General features: G+C 40.3%; 1 protein-coding gene and 1 long non-coding RNA gene across 2 annotated transcripts in view; one reads left to right on the plus strand and one right to left on the minus strand.

The window, feature by feature from the left end:
• The window catches only part of LOC134624718 (CD226 antigen-like), a 309,325-nt gene that overhangs the window by 21,269 nt on the left and 263,801 nt on the right, over positions 1 to 24,255 (minus strand). The window lies entirely within an intron of this gene.
• On the plus strand, positions 271 to 4,242 carry LOC134624722 (uncharacterized). The gene is made up of 3 exons (XR_010093626.2): positions 271 to 403; positions 941 to 1,042; positions 4,149 to 4,242. It is a non-coding gene; the product is annotated as an uncharacterized LOC134624722 (long non-coding RNA).

A 24,255-nucleotide genomic window follows, 5' to 3' on the forward strand; every position in this document is an offset into this window, starting at 1 on the left:
GTTCTGTAGTTCACGTTTTACAGTCCTGAACAGGCACGTGCAGAGGGGGGGGCAGAGGGTGCTTGAGCACCTGCCCCTTTCCTCCAGGATGCCTCAAGTGCCCCTTTCTTGAAGGTTTTTTTATTTTTTTTTTTATATTTTTTTTTTTATGTTTATGTGCGTATGGAGCCCTGTCTTTGCCCCTCAACAATAAAATGTAACTATTAATCTCAATTTTGCTAAATAATCTGGCTTGCATCAGTCACATGACTACCATTGACCAATGGTCGCCATTGAGGGCAGAGCGCGCTCGTTACGAGCCGGGTACGAGCTTGCAAAGTGCACGCGCATTTTCTGCAAGCTGGTTGGTGCGGAGCTGGACGAGGCAAATTAATTGGAAGGTGCTGCTGACTGCAACAAAACAGTAAGTAGGGTGTACAGCGCACACTATAGTCTATAGCAACAAATAAATTGAAATAAATGAGCGTGCTGTTTGTGCAACAGCGCGACAAACATTACATGTCCTTTTATGAACTGCACAAGTAGTGGTGGTCATTAACTGCTAGCTAACTGGGTAAGGGTGTTACAAGGGGGCCTGTAGCTCTGTCCACAGTTTTAGGGAACATGTTTTGTTTTAAAGTAAGTTACAGGACTTTTCCTTTCTTTTCTGGAGGGCTTTTATTTCACTAAAAACGATCTAATATGGATATCCACATAATTATGGATTATTATATTTATGATATTCACCCCCCTCCCCCTCCCCCCACTGTTTTTAAAGAAAATATATTAAGTAACAGATGATATTAGGTTTATATATCAAATTAGATAAAATGCTGATTTTACAGCAGTAAAATTATTGTATCTCTACAGTTTAAACATTAAATAAGCACAGCATGTGTGTGTGTGTTTTATGTGTATAGATTTTTAAAAATTATTACTAATAATATAACAAATATTCCAGAAATGCCTCGTAAGGAGAGGAGGAAGAAACGGCTACAAAAGGAGCTGTGTGAGGCTGCTAAAGGCAGTGGATCCCTCACCAGCTGGATTAAAAAGAGCACAGGTAACAATAACACATGTACCAGTTGTTGCATTGTAGAGGTATTCAAGGATAATAACAGTAATTAAAACAGTTGCAATGTTTTGGTTCTATAACATTTTCTATCATGACTTTATCATGGACTAGGTGCAAAAGTTGTTAAGTGTAGATAATTAAGTAATAGATTAATGAGATATAAAATTGTGCGTTGTTCTCAGATAAACAGCAAGTGGAGGGTGATAGTTCAGATGAGGAGATGGAAGGAGGAAGCGAGGCAAAGACTGAGTCACATGCAGAGCCTAGAGAGAATGTAGAGGAAAGGACAAGCCAGGAGAAAGAGACTGGAGTGAGAAAGTCAGAGAGTGAGTCAGAGCCCAGAGAGGAGGAGAGTGAAGCTAGTGAAGCCATAGAGAGGACATTCTCAAACCTACTTGGACTTGCACACCCAACTGATCCTGCCCATGTCATGCAATTCCACATACAATATGATCAGGCCTTTATTCAAATGTGTGATAATATTGCACCCTGCCAACCAGTACTGTCATCATATCCAAAGAATGAAGAGGGACGATCATTTCAAAAGAAGTGGTATGAGAAAAATCCATGGCTAGAGTATTCTCCAACTGCTGATGCCATGTTTTGTTTCAGCTGCCGTCTTTTCTTAAATGATGAAAAGTACACAAGTCGCAAAACCTGGAAAACGGAAGGGTTCAGTCGGTGGAGAACGGCTCTAGAAAAGATTAAAGAGCACAGTTCATCAGAGTCTCACATGTGTGGTATGGTGAGGTGGAACTCATTTAAAAAAAAAACCTTGGAGGCAGCTTTTGAAGTAGCTGACCAAGTGTCACAAGCTGCAAAAGACAAAGAAAGAGAGAGAAACAGAGAAATTTTGTCTCGTTTGATAGACATCACTCTTTACCTGGCAAGACAGGGTATGCCTTTCAGGGGAGATGATGAGACCTTGTCTAGCCAAAATCGAGGAAATTTTTTAGAGTTAGTTGAGTTGTTCAGCAAGTATGACAGCGTAATTAAATTACACCTTGATGCCATAAAAGAGCGACAGGGACCTGGAAAAAGACCTCTCGTCTCGCTCCTCTCAAACAGAAGTCAGAACGACATAATTAAAGCTTTGGCCACATCAGTAAGACGTGTCATCCAAGCAGAAATTCAAGAATGTGAAACCTTTTCTATCATGATGGATGAAACCACAGATGTGTCGCACACAGAGCAGGTTTCCTTTGTTGTCAGATATGTGCACAACATGGAAATCAAGGAGCGCTTCCTTCAGGTGTGTAATGTGGAGTCAACAACTGGAGATGGTCTTGAAAAGCTAGTAATAGCTCTACTGAAAGAAAATAATCTGAAGATTGACAACATCCGGGGTCAAGGTTATGATGGGGCTGCAAACATGAGCGGACGCTTTAAGGGACTTCAGTCAAGAATACCAAAAAAAAATCCAAAGGCCTTATATGTCCACTGTCAGGCACATTGCCTTAATCTGGTTTTAGTAGAGAGCGCAAAGTCAAACATGTGTTTTGTCAGCTTTTTCAACCTAATCGAAAAGCTTTACACTTTTGTGGCCAATTCATCTAAACGACACTCTGCATTTTTTAAAATGCAGGAGAAGTTGTACCCTGAGCAGCGCCCACTGGAGCTGCAGAAGCTGTCAGACACTAGGTGGGCCTGCAGAGAAGCTGCCCTCAAGACAATGAGGAAGATCCTTCCAGCTGTCATGCAGTTTCTGGAGGAAATACTACAGCAAGATCCTCCAGACTCTTCAGCAGGTGATGCAATGATCCTTCTGAAAAGCATCAATTTTGAATTCATCCTGTGTCTGGAGATCACCTGTCCCATCTTCCAAGTGACTGCTACTGCATCTGATGCATTGCAGAAGAAAGACATTGACCTGGCTGCAGCATACAAGATTGTTGATGGTGTTTTGCAGAGCCTGGACCACACCAGAACAGAGGAAGAGTTTGAAAAAATTTATGAACAGGCTAGAGAGAAGGCTGCATCAGTGGGTCTGGACCCCCCATCTGAGGTCCCGGGACAAGCTCGGAGGAGGAAAGTGCCAGCAAAGTTTAAGTTTGCTGCCACAACAGCTACTGCTGATGACCATGCTTTCACAACTCCCCAAGAATACTACCGTGTTAAAGTGTTCTACGTTTTTGTTGACACAATGACACAGGAGCTTCTGAGACGCTTTAAAGGAGGAGATAATTCCACATGGGAAATCTTGAATGCCTTACATACCCTGACATTCCCAGAGAACTGGAAAATAATCTCAACAAAGGCACTCCAAGCTGTGACATTGAGGAGGAATACAAATTACAGACAGAACTTAAGGTCTTTCATGCTTCATACACATGCCCCCCACCAGTTAGTGTGGCATCCATTCTTTCAGTGGTCAAAGAAAACAATGCACATCTGATCTTCCCCAACATGACTGAGCTGCTGAAGACATATGGAACACTCCCAGTGTCCACAGCAACTGTGGAGCGTTCTTTCTCAAAACTAAAACTAGTTAAAAACAAACTTCGCACCCTTTGCTCAGAGGAGAGGTTGTCAGACCTTTTATTGGCAGTTGAGAAGGATGTTCCAGTCAACCACAGTGATGTCATTGACATTTTTCGGGACATGGCAAACAGAAAGTTACTGTTATAATTAGGGACAGGACATGAAGAGCATCTTATTCCTTCCTGCTCTTTCCAAAACATACCCTGTGTTGTTTTTGTTTTCTGATTAATAAAATGTTTGATTTATACTCCTATTGGTTTATTTTTTTTTACTGTATTTTAATATTTGAAAGAAAGAAAGAAAGAAGATTTTACAGTTCTAGAATCTAATCCCTCCCATGTAAAGTTGATGCTGTGATGTTCTGTGCTCTGTGATGTTTAAAAGGTGCTAACAGGACACACACACACTGTCTGTATAGATTTTTTTAAATAAATTCTCACCCTACCATGACCCCTGTCTTTTGTACTATTAATATCCTGGTTTCAGTTTATTTCCCAGTTTTTTAAATCTGTTGCCTTATGGTTCCAAGCGCTGTCACCAATCTTTTTACATTTTATTTTTATCTCAAAGCACTTGTTTAATCAGCTACCTATGGACTTTTTAATGTCTACAGTCTCAAAACAACACAGCCCTGCCCTCCAGCACTATCAGCAGCAGGAACAGCAGTAATCCCTCAACAGCAACATTGTACGCCATCAGGTAAAACAAAGGCTACATTTGCTTTGCATTGTCCCCACCTGATGTCAGTCATATAGTATGATGCAATTCCATATTAGATTCGCCATGAATGTGAGTTGTTGTTATTCAGCCTGTGCTATCTGCCCCTTTTTTAACTTTGAGCAGATGTGAGAGCAGCGCTTTAAGAGTCTTACAAATGATGAGTAATGTTGAATAATATATAGAGGTTCATGTTTTGAGTAATATTAGGTTGAATCAGGTTTGAATAAAGAGAACAACTGATGGACATAAGGTAGGGAAGCCGTAGTAGGGAGAAAGTGTTTTCTATCCTTTACAGGATTAGATTTCCACAAGAGAGGGTCAGAGCGGGAACAGTGATCCTAATGTCCATGATGTCATGGGTGGACAGGGAAGCAGCTGAATGGGCCAAGGAGTGACCCAACACAATGTATGGCGACCTCTGGTGTGCCAGAGGTCGAGAGAGGGGAATGTAGAGATTAAAAGGATATTTTGCTGCTATTTCTGCTGCTATTTTTTATCAGTATTATCATTCCATTAATTATTAATATTGATATTGCATTTAGATGTTTAAACATATTGGCACCCAAGTAAGCTTTTATTACAGGTCCAGTAAGAACCACTTTAAACTGTTGAGTTGAATCTATAATTCCAAATGCTTTTCAAAGCTCCTATAATTTTAAATGTTTCTGTGCAGACTGCAGGGAAAGGAAATATACTCTGTGTAAAAGGAGACAGGAAACGCCATGCTTTGCAGGAAGTGAAACCGAAAGCAGAGTCTGAGTGCAAGTATTTTGAGTAGGTTATGAATCTGTAGTATCTTTTATGTATCTATATCTTTGGATTAAGCTTTTAGTAGAGGTTAAAACATTTACTCAACATATTACATATATAGTTCCAGTTAGGTTATTACATGTAAGGATGAGCCTCTGCTCTGGTGAAAGGTCAGAAGTGCAACGGGTGAGATGAGAGAGCATTTAAGGACGAGACACACATACACACACATAGTTTCAGTTGTGTACGTGCTGGCCTTCTGTCTGGTGGAAAGGTTACAAGGTTTAGCTGATGAAGTGAAGGGTGAAATAAAGGGCAGCAGAAGCTGACACACACATACACATACATATAAGTAGACTCATTTGAGTAGGTAAGAGTTTAATCATGTTTTGCTTGCGACTGCAAAATTGTGCCTGCATGAGTGACAGTTTGTGCAGAACGTGTGCCTGATGTTCCAGACAGATAAGCGAGCGTCCAGGGACAACAGGAAGACACCTGGGTTCGAGCCGAAGACAATGTTCGTTTTAAACTATGTCAAAGTTAACTGAACAGTTGTGGTTTTGGATTGACGTATGCTGTATTGTGTCTGCTTTGCAAAAGAGGGGCCTGTACTATCTTACCCCTATAAAACCTTTGTTCTGACTATTGTAAGACAGTTCAATACTGAATCTGCACAGTATTGGCTCCACATGTGTATTCATTGAAATCTTCATCTAATTGCACCCGGCAGGATCAGTGGTCATTATTTTGGATTCCTCCTTCAATTTCTGAACCCTAACAACCCCCTATTTCACTCCAGTGAAATAGGGGCTTGTTAGGGTTCCTCGGTGTGGTCTCTGGTGTAGCTGCAGGGGAGGGGTGGAGCGGTGAGCTCAGGGGGGCGGTACCGGGAGGCAGGTGAGCCACAGGTGGTGGTGATTGTGTGATGAGTGTTCTTCCTTCTGTGTGTTTATATAGTGGTCGTGTCCAAATTCATGGGCTGCATCCTCCTGAGGCCGCATTTGTAGACCGATTACGTCACAGCGACGCGCCGAAGGCTGTCCAAATTCATAGGCTGCTCCGAATGCAGCCAACAAATGGGTCCTCATTTTCTCCGAATTTGAGGATGGGTCGGGTGTGTCCTTCTTTGCCCACCATATCCCAGAATTCATAGCGCGGCCCAGCCAAACTCTAGTTTCCGGTAATGGCGGCCGGTACTACGTTTTAAAATTACTCTTATTAATTTTTCTGGGTCACAAAATAAACTTTTAACATATTTTCAGGCGAGAAAGTAGCTGTGTAAACATCAAATATCTGCTCGGTTTATCAAGATATCGCATATTTGGAAATGTGCTTCGACGTTTTCGGAGACGTCTGCTACCCACCAGCTCGATAGCGAGCCGGGAGCTCGAGGGTCACTGAAGCCGCCGAGAACGGCACAACTCCCGGCACATCATTTTCAGATCACCGCGGACTTTCGCTACTCGGGTTAAACGTAGTGTATAAGTACCTGAGACAACCTAAAAATGTTATTGTTGGGCTTTTTCAGTGTTTTGTTTGTTCGTGAGTAAATCGGCTTGGCTGAGATTAAAGATATTAGATTAGATTAGATAAAATAAAACTTTATTTATCCCCCGAGTGGGTTCCTCCTTGGTTTTTATACAGCTGACTAAACGTCAAACAGAAAACTGATTAAACAGAAGTGTGAGACGGTCGAGAATTTACGCCAGCGTCCCGTTATATTTTACATAGCAAGGAGCAGAGGGCCGAGTTTATTAAACTCCACCGAGACAGCGGTGACGTTAATCAGAAGGCCAGACCGTCCAATTTCACTGCCGTTTACTTCCGGCCTACCCGACCGTCTGAGGACCCGGCCCACGTAGACCGCGAAGGCCGGGTCCTCAGGAGGATGCAGCCCATGAATTTGGACACGACCAGTGACGGCAGAGTTGAGTGGAGGTGTGCTGGACCAGGACGAGCTGTCACAGCGCTGTTATCATAAATATCATATCATGTCCTAACAATCCACAACAATCCACACTTTATTTGTGGAGACTAGATCCACAAATAAAGTGTGGCATGTGGATTGTTAGGACAAGCTGAAACCCTTTGGGGTTGCTATTAGTGCATGTGTCGATGGATTTTCAAGGGGAAGTTATGTGACTCAGCTGTGGCAGCTCAAATCATGACCCAGGGCAAAATATTATATATAGCGCGTGGCATGGTTTGATCAACTTCCAGCATGCCTTCGTACAGACTGTGGCACAGAAAATGGCACAATGGCAGCCATTCACTGTGCTTTAAGATCACACCATGGAGATGAACTTGCAGGAGCCCACAGTCATATGTATGGCACCTCAACTACAAATCAACGGATTGAAAGTTGGTGGTCTTCGTTCAGAAAGCAAACGTACATGGCTTTTAAAATATATTCTGAAACTAAAATTGAATGGTTCTGAAGGTGTTTTGTGGTCAGTGATATACTTTTTCTTGTGGGTGGGGTTTTATACTCAAATATTAAATTACAGTCACAAACAAACAAACAAAAACATAGTCACCGACACATTTTTCTCATGTGATGCAAGACTACTTCAAAAACTATAATAAATGGTTTGGTATACCAGTGACATTTGTTTATATTAAAACAACACACTCAGAAAAAAAATCTGACTCACACATTCCACTATGAAAAACAACAAACAAACTGACATTCAACATTTTAATAAATTATTATAAATCCTATAGGCAATGGCATCAGTAAGGATTGATCTATTTAAAATTGAGTAAAATTTATTCAATTTTGTGTGCCTATGTAGTACCAAACTAACATCTAGATCAAATAGTTTACTTGTAGGGAGTCATATAAATAAAAGAACAAGGGATTCTTCAAATCTGAGAACTGTAATAGGAGTAATATAAGAACACTGATCCAACATGACAGAAATCCATTTGTTATAGAAGGTCGTTCGTTTCAGACATTTCTTCGACTTTGTGTGCCAAAAACAAAAATAAAAAAAAATAAAAAAATACTGATGTTTACACTACCTTTTGGATTTCTGTGTGGTATCTAACAAGTGATGACAGCTTCAGTGTTCATGTAGAAACAAAATAGTACATTTATATGGACAGACCTGTATATTACTACTTTTCTTAAGTTCAGCCGCCAAATGCAGGAATAACTGAAGGATTAATCATTTTGTTAAATTTTGTTATTTGTGTAAAGTTGCTTTTTTTCCTGCAGTGCATTGATGAAACACTTCAGAACAAGTGAATAAGTTTTTCTTTGAACGAAATTGCGCACGGTTCATTATTCTTAAGATTACGACTTTTTTTTAAAGAGGACAATTACATTTAATTACTTGTGTTATTAAATTTTATATGCCTTGTCATTCCACTCAGTGACCTGAGGGAGAGGCATCTTTTCAACGGCAGTCATGAACATAAATGCAGCTTTCCCTCTGCGTGCGGTCACGGCACCCAATGTTGTGCGCGCACTGGTACAGCAGGAAATAAGCTGTGGGAAAAAGAATGTTTGGGAAAAGAAATAATAAAGAGATGACTATTATGCCTAGTGGGAGGGGCAATGGGGTATAAAAGAGGCTGTCAGGGCCTACCTGAGGAGTTGGTGAGACGTTACAGAGAGGGTAACATGCAGACTGTGTTTTATATATAGATGTTTGTTTTGTGTTGAATTAAGTTAGTTTTCTATTTTCTTTGTAAATAACCTTTTGTGCACCTGGGAGGCCAGCAGAATAAACTATCCAAACTGAATGCTTCCCGACTACGCCTGCATTTGTTTGTTTAAGAGAGGACCCCGCGACATATGGTGTCAGGAGTGGGATTGCTAGTCGGAAGAGGAAAACGCGCCTCCAGTTAAGCGCACAGGGCTGCGGTCCCAGCAGCATGAGCTTCCAGAGGAGAAGACAGCAGAGGAGCTGGCATGGGACACAGTGCCAGCGTCGTCTTCTTCAGCTGAGGAGGAGGAGGTTTCTGGCAGGTTTGGTCCAGCAGTGCCTACAGCTTCGACCACAGCACGTGACCCAAATGGAGAGCTGATTGCGATGATGAGGGACTTCCTGGCGGGACAGCAAAGGAGAGAGGAGGTTTTTTTGGCAGAACTCAGGGGGCTGAGGACTGGTCAGGAAAGCCCAGCCCAAGCACCAGCCGGAGCAAGCACCACAGCAGCAACGGCCACGCCAAGCAACGCAACCGCAAGCAGCCCCAGAATGGTACTGCCTACACCTGCACGCCAAACAGGATACCAGGGTTCCCCAGAGGAGGTTCCCTCTCGTCAGTCACAGGCAGTGACCAACAGACTCGACCAGCCAGTCTCAGAGTGGATGCGACCTGCTGGGCCAAAAATTCCTCCCTATCAGTTGGGGGAAGACATTGAAAACTATTTATTGCGTTTTGAGCGGGTTGCCAAAACCGGGAGATGGCCAGAGAGTGAATGGGCCTGTCGTCTGGTTCCACTGCTATCGGGGAAGGCGTTGGAGGCCTACACGGCAATGGATGAAGAAAGAGCCCATCATTATGAAGGTTTAAAAGCTGCGTTGCTAACCAAATTTGACATTTCCCCTGAGACGTATCGGCAGAGGTTCCGGTCCAATACAGTTCCACCTGGGGAGAGCCCCACTGAGACCTATTATAGCCTGAAGGGCCTCTATCGGCTCTGGATTCGACCAGAGCAGCATTGTTAGAGTGAATAGTTAAACATTTGTCATTTTTATGTTTACCATTTGTCCATTGTTTTAACTCTGTGAAAGGAATTCTTTCTTTCCTCCCATCCCCAGATTCTCGAGGTTCTGGGTGCGAGGTTGAAGTGTTTTATCACAGGAACATCCTTTTGAAGGTCTGTTTGATGTTTGGTAGAACTTCCTGCCCTTTGTATGGTTTCACTGTGTTACCCTATGGTAAACCATACATTGGGTGTGGGGGAGACTACCCTCTTTATGACCAAGGATGTTCCTCCTGCTTTAAGGTTTTAAGACCCTTTGATCAGCAGGAGGATACACACACACACACACACACACGTACACACACAAACACACACCCCACACACACACACACACCCCACACACACACACACACACACACACACACACTCTCTTATATACATTTACATACAGTGCCTTGTCTTTGTAACCAAAGGGGGTTGCGAGGGGAGGTGTTTTGTAAACTATTGTTTGAAGTTTGTCAATAAAAGCCAGCGAGAGGAGGCCCTCATCGGGGTCATTTTCGTGCTGGACACAGAGGAGGCCTCCCTTGCGCAAGTAATCGATCGAACACTGTTGCCTTGTTTTTCGTTCATGGGAATAAGTCCTGGATACAGCGGGGTCTGAGTTTAGACCCAACATGCATACTAAAGAAGAGATGGGAGAAGCTATCATCTTGGAGCAGTTAATCCGGGTACTTCCAGGGGAGGTGAGGACCTGAGTGAGGGAGCGTGAGCCAGCAGATGGACTGACCGCTGCTAAGCTGGTGTCACAGTACTTCAATGCGCGTAAAGGAGCCCCACCTGCACGCTCATCTGGGACACCACAGCGACCACCACTTCCATCGTCGGCTAAAGTCACTGGTGCCTGCTATGCACCCCGGCTGGAGATGGAGCCCACAAGGGTCCAGCCAGTGGATGTGCAACGCTATAAAAAAGTAAAGGTAAATGGTCAGCAGTAGTTTTATGTCTTTGATTAAGCATAGTTTGGTACCAGTGAACAGTGTGGACTATAGCAGACAGGAAGAAGTTTTATGTGTGCATGGTTGGCTCCAGGCAGGCCTCCTCATGCATGAGTAACACAAAGAACGTTGCCTACTTGTGTCTTGTTCTTGCTGTGTAGCAAATTGTCCTGAACGTTCCAGCGAATAGGTTTACGCTACAAACCTATCACCTGTTGTCAGTTGGGGTGGTACAGAACTTGCCTGTAGAGGTTATTCTGGGGATGGACTTGCCTGTACTCATGGACTTGCTGCAAGAAAAAGAAGAACAGTGGAAAGAGACTGATGTGGGGGATGAGGGGAATGCTAAATTAAATGTGTCTGGCTCAGTGGTCACTAGAGCCCAGGCAAAGGCGGGATGCCAGCCCTTGCCAGACTTTGACAGTAGTCTGTGTGAGGGTGGCACTAATGGGCCAAGAAAATCCCGTCGCCAACGCCGCTTTGAGAAGCAGCTATGGTCAAAGGGGCCGGACACTAAGAGCATAAAATGGGATGTATCAGAAAATATCACTTTGTTGCAAAGGGAGGATGAAACATTGAAAGTTTTGTTTGCTAATGTGACTGAAGGGGGAACTGGAAAATGGGGTATAAAAGAGGCTGTCAGGGCCTACCTGAGGAGTTGGTGAGATGTTACAGAGAGGGTAACATGCAGACTGTGTTTTGTATATAGATGTTTGTTTTGTGTTGAATTAAGTTAGTTTTCTATTTTCTTTGTAAATAACCTTTTGTGCACCTGGGAGGCCGGCAGAATAAACTATCCACACTGAATGCTTCCCGACTACACCTGCATTTGTTTGTTTAAGAGAGGACCCCGCGACAGTCTTCCTCAATGTCTTGCAAAAAGAGCTTGATGAGTACAGAGATCTCTGGAACACTCACACCATCCGACCTGTGCGCCAATCTTGTTGTCCATCTGGTAAACCAGAAGCCATGTATCACCTACCTCATAGGTATGTATTTAGTCCATGTATTTTATTTCATAGTTTTACTAAAAATTTTCTTCCTCAGTATAGCGTAATGTATGTGCAGGATACCTGTCCAGCTTGCTGTTATTCCACCTTTTGTTCATTTATATAATTGTTCAGGAACAGCCCATCCCTTATGTGCACTCTTTTCCTTCTTGACCTAACCACTTGAGTTAAGTAAGCAGTAGGCCTATGTCATTTAGGTTTAACAATTTGCGCTTTTCTTTAAAATCACAATTTCCAGAACTGACTTTTAATTATAAGATTGACTTTGCACTTTTGCTGTAACCTTGAAGGATAGCACCTGGAGAAGTGACTGAATTTGTTCATTTTTCTGGCTGACCTAAGGTATGGTGGAAGAGAGTGTGGATTCCAAGTGCCTCAAGAAATCCTGCACCAGTTTGATGACATTCTACCTGCTCAGTACAGTCTATGTGGGGACGACATTCTCCACGTTCATTTCACAAACTTGGAAAGACAGAGTGAGCTCCCTTGACCAGCCAACTGGACTACTGCAGTTGAAAATTATATAACACTCAAAAATATGACTGGACTTTAGAAGTCAATGTAAAATCATCTGCTAATCATCATCTAATCATCTAATGAGCATTTAGGTAAAAAAAAATAGTACCATAGTTTTTATATAAATAGTTTCACTACCGTCAACTTTTCCGTGTGTACGCTTTCTACCTGAAGAAATCAAAAGACCATACTGTACAAAACAACTTGTTCCTTTTAATTATGTAACAAACATGTTGATTAATTTGGAGATCTGTTTTACAAACAAAGGTTTACAAAAGCATTCTGCAATACCTGTATTTATGTGGGTTTTTCTTCTTCTTTTTTTTAACTCCAAGAACAACTTGCATATCTTACAAAAAATGTAATCAAACACGGAAGTGTTTGATTAAATAAAGCCTTTTAACTGAATTTATCAGATTTATTTCCCTGTGTTATTATACTAGCGTGTCTCAGTACATTAGAATACTTCAGAAATGTTTTATTTTGTTACTTTGGCAATTTCTTAACACAATGAAATATGTCTAACTTTTTCAATTGTCCCACTATGATATTATGCTTTTGAAAATCCAAAACATGATTGAACTTGCTGAGATGCCTTAAACTTTATATGATTTACAGAAATTATTATAAATTATTAGAAACAAAATTTTCAGATTTTAAAATCAAACTTCAAATGTTTGCTAAAACCATAAATGTGGCTTAAAAGCGAAAGGACTTGGACCTTAGTGAAGCCCAAACCCAGGAGAGTTCTGGATGCCATAATCCATGGCTTCTTGGAAGTCCTCATAACTATGTAACACTGGGAGTTTGATAGTATTTGCACAGACATCTGCTACAGGGAAGTGTGGAGTGGTCTGGAAAAGAAGCCGTGGCTTTGGCTGAATTGCTGCAGGAGGAATTTCCCTCAGTCCAGTTGCAAACATAACGATGTCTTCAAGCGACAGACTTCCATTTCTCTCTGAAAATGTAAAGAGAATAAATGTTATTTCTAAACAGGAAAAAGAGGCAATTATACTTTGCTGACATAAATGTACTCATTTCAACATTTTCAACCAAATTTAATACCTTCTACAGAAAGCAGATAGTCTTGCCAGTAGCTTAGTACTCTTGTCTCCTCTTGACGCCTAGAGCTGCCAGGTGGACCAAATTGCACATGAAAGATGTTCTCCAGAAGATCAGCTGTCAGCCTTGTCTCAGTGTAGCACATGAATGAGAAGAAGAGTAAAGGATGCTGTTCCAGGGTGTTTAGAAAATCCAGTGTTGCTAGATCCTCTCTGAAACTAGAAAACAGTAAAAAAAAAAAAAAATGATAAAATATTTTATGTTATTTGTGCAAGAAAGCAAAACTTCACATGGGAAACTACTGTGTTAAGAAAGTAACCAACACTGTTATCTAGCTAAGACACTCATCCTGCTACAAAAAAGAAGTCCTCCTGAAAAAGGTCTTGCATTTAGAATATATTTTTTCCGTCCTTTAAATTTCACTGGAATAAAAAAATAACAATTTATTCTTCTGAAAAGATTTTGTTAAATGGGCACATAATAGTCTGAATTCTATACCTTTGGATGGAAAGATGGTTTCGGTAGATGAAGTACCACTGAATGTAATCCGCTACTACCTTCTTCTTATCCTCCAGTGTCCTCATGAATCGATAGCATCCTGCTGTCTGGAGCATGCTTGAGTGTTTTTCTGAGATTACTCGGAGCTCACTTAGAGATGTTGCATTCTTTATCTAAAGAGAAAAATATATATCACATACACATGCACAAGTGACATCCTTCGCATGCTGTCTATGTGCAATTTAACACAGTCTTGGTTTACACAATCAGTAATCATTTCAGGCATCAGTTAGTTACCAAGATTATGTTAAGTGGATAACTAAAACTAAAAATTTGCATTTATTGGTGTTTGTCATAATCATAACATCACAAATTTACCTCTAGTAGAGCCTTCTTGATTTCTTCATCTGGTATATCATCAATTGGTGCCTCGAATGTCTTGTCTTTTCCAACAAGGTACATAAAGAAGTTTGGAGATAAACAACATGGCCCTGGACCACCATGGACAATGGAAACTGCAATCATTCTTCCAATGTAGAAATATTCATTTTCATCTGCAGCTAAAGATAAAGACAATTCATTATAATACGGTAATTTTGACCATGGGAAAAATGTGAAAAAAATAGATTCCTTTACTATGAAATGTGAGATTTTTGGCATAGTCTTTTCTTTCGAATATTCTTCTAATCCTTATGGCTTCCATCAAAAGGGTGAGAAATTCTTGAGTAGGCCCACCTGTGTCTATTGCCTCTTCAGCCATCCCCACATCATCAGAGAATTTCACCATCATGCCAGAGTTGGGACTATATGAAGACCTTCTGAAGCCTCGGTAGGCACCATCCCAGACATTGGCTCGGTTAATGTTGAATCTGCTACAGGAGGTTTTGTTGATCTTCAGAGCCGGATTTGAGATGACATCTGCAGCCATCAATCCATCAGGTTCATCACTGATGAGTCAGTGAAAAGCAACAAAATATTTACACTATTTACACTTTATGTATTTCTTCTTGTTTAATATCTTTTAAGTAATTTTTCTTGCTTTATCAGTTGGCCTTTTTCTGTAATTAATTTTAAAAAGCAAAATAGTAATCTGAAAAACAATCATCAGCAACCAAATCATTTTAAGAACCTTTTTTTCTGAATACAATCATCAGCAGAATAACATTACAGGAACAGTTAAGCTATGTTTGCTCCTGTAAAAGGTTAGGATTAAAAAATAGCAGCAGTACCCAGCACTATTTATAGTAAACAAATATTTGATAAATAGGTTAACTGCAAGTCACACACTATGGGTTTATTGTTCTTATTCAAGATATGAAAGTTACCAGTTTTCCTTTTGCAACTCCTCTCCCTCAGCATCTGAAGAACTGCTGTCAATAACGACAGGTGCATAGATATTGGTATACATACTGTCAAAGAAGAGTAAAAACAGAAGACTAAAATACATTTTATGTAATAGTAATTCTGGTCTACATTTGGCTGGGTTGGGTCTGAAGTACTTCACTGAATTTGCTCAAGTTGTGGATTAGATAGAGAGCCTCTATAATTTAAAAACAACAACAACAAAACGGTTTCACTGGGCTAATTACTTTATAATTATTTTCAAGATATATCATTTTATATTCCTTACATTTTAGAATCACAATCAGAATCATAATATTTCATTGATCCCTAGGGGAAATCATGTAATTTTATAATTTAAGACTAACTTGTAACATGTAGTATGTTCTCCTGATGTGGATGCCATTTGAGATTCTGTACCACACTGAACCTTCAGCATAAACACAAACACAACACAATGCCATAACAACTGCAGATGTAATGGCATGCAAATGAAACCTAACAATTAAATATGCAACATTGTTATACAAAACAGTATTATGTACTTGCATATATATATATATATATATATATACATATATATATATATATATATATATATATATATATATATATATGCAGCTCCGAACTGTTGTAAAGGGACCTATGGCTAATACGTCGGGTTCAGTGTCTGGCTCGCACCTGGAACTACCTTCACAGTTTTGGTGAACTTTGCTAGCGAGAGACAGAGGGAGGCTTTGAAAGACTGCTCCAACCGAACTTATTGTTTCGGAGGAAAACATGAACACAGTGTACAGTCGAGTCTAAACAGTGTACTTACATCTGGACTCGTCAGGCACTGTTTTTGGCTGCAGCGATCATTATTATATTTACAGGCTTCCATCTCCCTTTTCTGCTAGGTGAGAGCTCATACTTTTCCACTTTCCTTTTTCTCCCTCCCTCGCTCACAACTTAAAGTGTATGGCAGTCCATTCTCCCTGCAGCACGGACTACACTGCCCATAAGGGCACATTCTTTATCGCTATGCCTGTAACACTCTGCCTATTGCCTTCATGTTAAATAATTTTTTGAACAATAATTATTAAACATATTTTGTCATGTCATTATACTGCCGCAAGTAGAGGTGGCATGGGCCGCAAAACTGAGACACAGGCATTAGAGCCTCTTAATGCGTGTTTTGTTTGGGTTTTCACCAGAGTGGAATTAACAAAAAATAGAGAGGGCATAGCCTAACATACGAAATAGGAAAAGAATGATGTGCAGTCTATTTATTTCAACAAAGTAACTGTATTCTGAATACCACCTATTTAAACAGTAACTATAACGGAATACAGTTACTCATGTTTTGTATTTTAAATATGTGACAGTGTTACATGTATTTCGTTACTCCCAAACACTGCAAACATATCTGTAGTATTATTAGAATCATGAGATTACAACACATTTACCTCTCCTCCACTTCTTTGAAGTGTCTCCCAGTCCCAGCGCACTGGTTAGCATGTTTTGGTTCGTGCAACTGGTCCATCGGGTTATTGTCTCCCCAGGAACATTATCGTTGTGTCTTTTCCTATTTCCGTTGTGTTTTTTCCTATTTACGTTGTGCTTTGTGTGCTTTTGCAGCGTTTTTCTTTTTGCAGCATTTTTCTTTTTGCAGCATTTTTTCTTTTTGCAAGTGTTTTCTGAAGTTGCAGTCCGTTTGGCCTCATCTATACTACAGTCATTACATGAACCTTATAGCTTTATCAAATGTGGCTCAATACTACATCATTCAATGATGTGTATACACATATACACATCCTTCAGAGGGAATATGAAGCTTGTGAAATAATTAACACATGGAAATCACAAATAAAATAAACCAACACAAGAAAAACTGAGGTGCTTCTGTTTCTGATGTGTTGCCCAAAAAAGGAACCTTAGATTTTTCCTGTTTTAAGAATTCATGAGCTAACTGTACTTTGACTGTTTCCATTTCCTTTTGTTTGATCCTGAGATATAGAGCACTCCTATACTAACACCTAATAAGCCAAACCGCTAAAGCTACAGGTTTGAGAAGCTGAAATGAATATGTGGACACTACCAAGCTAATGAGCAAGTTACACATTCTTTATTTTTGTTTGTTTTTTAGAGTAGAAGCTGCATATTAAAGCTCACACATGCAGCTGTCTGTGAGCTCAGTTTTTCCCTCACACTTCTGCTTTGTTTCTGGCAGCAGCTTTTTCTTTTTGTGTCCTGACTCATGTGTGTAAAGCCTTCATGCCATCGGCAATTTATTTTTGTTTGTTTGTTTTGTTGGTTTGAAAAACAAATTTGTGATCATACTTGTGGATCACAGTGACACATAATGATTAGGCATATGATTTACAAATGCCTAGTTTTAGAGCTGTGAGCTATGAGGTGTAAGCAATGCAAAGTTTTTAATCCTAACTTAAAAGTTTGAAATATGTAAGATGTGTGAGATGTATGAATTATTTAAAAAATAGGAATTGCCTAAAATGCCTTAAGTAAAAATGTAGTGTTGCATCTACGGAGAAAAAAAAGAAAAGAAAGCAGAAGAAGCATTCAGTAACTTGAAAATAGCCTTTCTACTTACATGTGGATGGAGGAGCAGGTTACATTAAAGCAGTTTTAATACGGGCATTTGGAGACAAAATAAACGCCCGCTTGCATTTTACTCTATTACAAATTAGACTCTGTTGTGTCAGGCCTGCCTACGTGTGTTGTCACAATCACACATTAGAATCGAGGTCAGTTGAACCTGAGCACACTTTTGGCCTCACTCGAAGAAGGTCAGCCACACTGCTATATGCTGTACAAAATTAGATGAGGAGACAAAGCCGTGAGCTGACATTTACTGTACACCACCAGTTGGTTTCACTGACGTTTTTGTAGACGACTTAGCGTCTAAAAATAGCCTATGACGAAACTGCGTTGGCTATGCAGTGACCACAGCAGACAGAGTAATAGAAGCCGCTAGCATCCTCATACTAAGCTCAGAGTGCAGAACTCAAAGCAGTCATACATGCATGTGAATTGCACAGAGGCCAAGATATAAATATATATATTGATAGTCAGTATGTTTTTTCAGCAGTGCACCACTTTACAAAAATTTGGCAGAACAGAGGAATGATTACATCTACTGGACACCCAGTACAACATGGAAATCTTCTGAAAACACTATTAGAAGTAATAACATTGCCAAAACAGTTAACATTATGTAAATGTAACAACAGTTTTTGTTTTAGTTCAAAGGCTTTATGGTTTCTCCTATAATAAAATGCCTCATTTGAGTTTTGGACGAAATGGATTCTGGGATATTGCATTTCGTCATTTCGAGCTGATTGGAGACCAGAACAGCCAATCAGATTTTTTTGCATCCAAGTCTGTGATTGGCTGGTTTTGTGGCACAAATATAACGGTGTACAGAAAGAGTTGAGCGCGCACGGGCAGAAATGTTGAGAGCGCAAGCAACACATTGCGAGTGACTGCAAATACAAAAACTGAGCGAGAGGGGCTGCTATTGTGTGTGTGTATGGATAATAGCAAACACTGAAACACATTTTTTGCACGCAGCAATGAATTTTGTTCACTCAAATTCAGCTTTTCTTCGCTCAAACTAAATTTCTCCTCAAAATGCAACACTTGCACCTGCAATTCTTTTTTACGTGCGCTCAATTGTTTTTTTTTTACATGCGCTCAGAATAGTGGCACAAAAATATTTTTTACTTTAAATTTATACTCTAAATTTTGAAACTTCAGCAAAAGAATTTGTGAGGGCATGCATGATCTGTCAGAAACACAATTCACAAGGCAATCAAAAAGCGCTATACAAATACAGGCCATTTACCATTTACCAATCTGAGGACAAAAAGAGGACATTTCCCCACACCACCTCATTCATTTCAAACCATTCACATGGACTTTATTGAATTAAGAGAAAGTCAAGGCTCAAAATACGCTCTAGTGATTATAGACGTATTCTCAAAATGGCCAGAGATTTATCCAGCGAAAAAAAGCAGATGCAATCTCAGTTGCAAAATGTCTATGTAAATCATCTGATCCCAATATATGGCATCCCTACTCTGATAAGATCAGATAATGGGACATATTTTGTCAATGATGTGATTAGTAAAGTATCTGAAGCACCAGGATTCAGCATAAGAAACCATTGAGAGAGAGAACTAACAGCACCATAAAGCAGAGACTCAGAAAACGCATGGAAGAAACAGGAAGACCATGACCTGAATGCAAAGGCCTAGTAAAAATGTGGATGAGATTAACACAAGGCTCTGAAAAACTTACACCATTTAAGGTCGTTCATGGGAGACCTTTTCCACTACCAGTGACAAGCGAACCCTTAGACAAATCCGTCAGAGAAACAACTCTGGCAGAATGGATGGCAAAACTATTAGAAAATAAGGATATTGTTTTGAACAATAAACTGCCGTACGCCTCTTCTTCAGTTTCTTGCAGGTTGAAACCAGGCGATTGGGTCCTAATACGGGTGCTCCAGAGGAAAAAATGGAGTTTACCCCACTTGGAGGGCCAATACCAAGTGTTATTGACAACACCCATAGCCTGTAAAATTGCAGATAGACCATCTTGGATACATCAGAACCACTGCAAAAAGGTTGAGGTCCCGGGAAGCCCCGAGACCAAGGAGGAAGCACCTACGCTTGGTTGTTCCGGGGGTGAGGGTGGCAAGTGCGTTTTGGGCCCCCGCAGGGTAAGCCCGCACTCCAATCTCTATCCGATCAACTTTAGGGCAGCCAGGTGTAGGTGTGGTGGACCTATGTGCAACCATGGCAAGGGGAACCCTTCTGGTTACCTTGACTACAAAGCTCATCCTTACAGGACCCCAGCTGATGCCAACAGCAGCTGAGCCACGAGGCAGACAGAGAAGATGGACGTACGACAACTTCCACCTAATGGACATGACACGAGACTACATCCATCCTTGGATGAAAATGCCTGATACAGATATGTGTTTAACAGGACCACAGAGAAAGACTGTTATGTCTGCTCGCACATGCCGAGCATATTAACACACCCAGCCATATATGGGAAACACCCTGGAACAAGTGCACTAATTCTGATCTCCGACCACATCTTCAGAATGACTTTGTAAAGTACACAATGACATCAACATCCTCGTCAAGGAAGAAGCGCTCAACTTTAACAGGTTTTAAAGAGACTGTTGATCGTCGTTGGAGTTTTCCTGATTTCATTTTGTTTTCTTTATTTGAGTTATTCCTTGTTTAAAAGCTGTAATTTCACAGATGATAAGTTTGTCATTTACAGCATATGCAGATGTATTGAAATCAATGAAGATCATGAAGACTTCTTTTCCTATTTGATAGATAAAGATGAAGTGTAACAAATGATGTGCTAACTGAGAATGTAAAAGATAAGTAGTTACTTATTGTACATTTCATTTCTCTGACAAATAGGGCGGAATGTCAGAAGAAAATTGTATATATGTGATCAGCTACATGAAATGTATTCTAACCACTTCCTGTTTTTAGAGAACATTTAGAAGTAGAGAAGTGAAACCTCAGCTCCTTTACAAGAACATGCAGATTTAGAAAAGGGGAACCTCAGTTCTGAGTTCTTAGAATAACTCAGTTATCTTTGTACACACACACACACACACACACACACACACACACACACACACACAGAACTGTATAAATAAAGAACGCAGACAGCAATGAGACGCAGGTCTTGCGTCCATGGCTGCCCTTGCGAGTGAAAGACAACTGCAGTGTTTGTGTTTTCTAACTCAGATGTCTCAGCTGAAGAACGGCAGGGTGATTTACAGAAATCCCCTGTCACCTTGCTTACCTACATGGTGATCTCCCAGGCATGAACCGTGGTTGGCTTCTGGGTGACTTCATTCCCAAAATCCATCTGGAGGGCTTTAACAGAGGTATAGAAACAATTGAGGGAAAAGTCTTCTTTACCCGCGTGTTGTTTCATCTGTTTTGTTACTTCCTGTACTCATTGCTGCTCTTGTCATTGTTGCAAATCTGCAAAAGAAGAATTCATCCAACCATCATCATACTGATAAAACAGTTGATTGCTGCTTTGAAATGAGAGTTTCATTAAGACAATGGAAACACCAGCCTCACATAACCTACTGTATCACATAGACCCCAAAAAACAATGACGCCTTCTTGCTCAGATGGATGCATGTGGTTCATCTCAGCATTCATTATCTTGCCCTCACAAACTACTATCAAGTGACTATGTGCGCATACCTAGTATGTGTGTGCACATGAGTGAGTGTGCATATTGGTGTGGGAGTATATCAGTTAAAACACTGTGGGTATGTGTCTCATCCTAGGGGCTATAAAAAACCCATCTCGCCTCCAGACCACAGTTATCAAGTTACAAATGTTGAGCCCCCCACCTATGCCCTGAGGAATTTCCACTTAACATTAACTCCTTTCTGTCTTAGCTTCACAGTTCAAACTGGGGAGGGTCTCCTGAGGTGTACTCCTAAGTTCATGACAAAGTCAGGCCTTTATTTATATCCAGGGCAGTGTCAGTGCCTCTACAATAATTCTACATTCTATCTAACACATGTCTAAACTCTAACATAAGCTAAACATTCCTACATCTCTAAACTCTAAAATAAGCTAAACAGTTCTACACAACACAGTTTCTAACTAAAAAACAGACCAAGAACTCTCCACCCAAAAACAAAATACAATGGTTGAGCACCCTGTCTAGCCAAAAAAACAGGAGAAAACAATTGAAACAAAAATGGCAGAGAACCCCTACCTGCTTCCACTGTGATTGACAATTAGCACTGTAAAGGCACACCTTTGCTCACAAAAAGAAAGAAAACCAAAGTTACACAGAGTTTATAAGTTCATGCACAGACACACCTACAGCCTGCTGCCAAAACTAGTGTAGTAGTGATGGGATTTCCGGCTCTTTCTGGAGAACTGGCTCTTTCGGCTCGGCTCACTAAAAAGAGCCGGCTCTTTCGGCTCCCAACCGGCTCTTCAGGTTGTTTTGTTGCTTTAATTAATTAATTATCAACAACAATATAAAATTATGCACAAAAGGAATTAGTAATGTAAAAAAAAGAATGGTTTTCTTTATGTATGTTTATATATAAACATTTATGGGGGCCCCTATTGACGAAACACGTACAAACTCCAAAACACATTTCTAGCGTTAACTGAACTTCCAAAACAGAACTACCTAGATCACTTAAATTACACGAATTCATATGTCTATTGTTTTTTATATTAACACTCAATACACAAACACTATATATATGTATATATATATATATATATATATATATATATATATATATATATATATATATATATTCAAATAATTAAAAAAAAAAAAACTTCATTTACCTGTTACTACCACACACCCAATCCGATTGTTGGTACTTCCTGGCTTGTGTAGCCACTAGGTAACAAAAGCTCAACACGGCCCCTAGCATCCTGGAGCACTTCTGTTGTGTTTTGGAGTGTGCACGTGCTTTGTCTCTAGGAGCCACTGTAAATCTATTTTTATTTATTCAGTCAACATAAAATGTAATAAATAAATTATAAAATACCAACTATTTACATTCCATACATTTCAACTTTTAACTACTTAAATTTTCAGCTTTTTCCTTTTAAACAAATTTAAAGTGAAACAACCCAAAACACTGCAAACCACAACACAATAAAATATAAATTAAAATATGGGAAAAAGGGGGGAAAAAGAACGCCCAGATCTTTAATTAAGGGAAAGGTTGGCATTTAGAAATATTAATATCACACTCAACTGACTGCGTTTTATCTTCCCATTGCACTGATGGGTGGACAGTTCTTAGGTGCCTGTGCATGTTGTTTGTGGAGCCGGCTCTATATGATATCCTTTTCTTGTAGACTCTACACTCTGCCTTTGTTTTGTCAATAAGATTGAAATGGTTCCAGACTTTGCTTCTTTTCTTGGTGTCACTCATTGTCTTTACTGTACCTTTCCAATCTGACGGTGTTGTCTCTTGTTGTTGCTCACGGCTCTCTTTTTTTCCTTCTCTCTCCAGCTCTTGTGGTGTGCTACTGCTGTTGCGAGTGTAATACCTCCCCGCCCCCTCAGCTCAGCGCTGAGCAGAGGGGGGAGGGGCGCAAACCCAAGGCTCTGTTTGCCTGTTTTTCTCTGCTCAGCGCAAACACAAGGGTGACTTGCAGCGTGAAGCGAAAAAAAGTGAAAGAGAGGGCAGGAGAAAGAAGAAGAAAAAAGCCTCGGCTCGCATCGTTCACTGTAAAGATCCGGCTCTAAGAGCCATTTCGTTCGCGAACGACCCATCACTACAGTGTAGCTCACACTCAGGCAAATGGGGAAAGAAAATAAAGGGTGTGGCAGTTTGAGTTGGTAGTTGATATGGCATGGCTCACTAGCAGCAATACACCACAGCTGCACCTAATGAGCCAAACATAAACACAGGAGAGAAAGAAAAGACCCTCACACATAGGCACAAAACGAAAGGGAGAAGAAACATAAACCAGTTGGTTAGTTTGCTGGATTAATATTTGGATAAGAACAAAAGGGTGGCTCAAATACAGCACAGTACAAAAGAAAGTAGTATAAAAGTGTGCAGCCTCCTGTTTACATTATTGTAGCACTGAAGGTAAATAGCTAAGCAGTCAGTGTACATAATAAGTAAAATAGAAATATCAAAATGTCAATTCCATTCTCAGAGAAATGACTTGAAACTATTCTCATTATAAATTAAGTTCAGGATTCAAATTAATCCACCAGACCTGTTGCCACTGATTTTCACTTTAGTTTGTGTGTAATTTTGCAAAGCTATTTTTTTTCTCCTTGTTTTCCTTCCCTATCATAACAGCCAGTAATTGCTGAATTTATTCCCATTCGTTAAGCTTTTGGGGTTGTTGTTTTTGTTTTGTTTTGTTGTTTTTTTTGAGACCTGACTTTTTTGCCCTTTACTTATCCAGTTTCCTTAAATTCTAGGTATACACAGTACATCATGTTGCGATATGTTATTAGAGCTGTTAGCTTTCAGAACACCTGGTTATTCAGAAGAAAGACGGTGGGAGAAATTCTTCTTTTGTGGTTTTGCTGTGATTGTAAGAGAAAGAGCAACCAGAAGAAGTGACAAACCAGAAGCTGCAGAGCAAGAAAACTCAT

The sequence above is a fragment of the Pelmatolapia mariae genome, linkage group LG3_W (genome assembly GCF_036321145.2).
Source record: "Pelmatolapia mariae isolate MD_Pm_ZW linkage group LG3_W, Pm_UMD_F_2, whole genome shotgun sequence".
In the NCBI taxonomy this organism is placed as follows: Eukaryota; Metazoa; Chordata; class Actinopteri; order Cichliformes; family Cichlidae; genus Pelmatolapia; species Pelmatolapia mariae.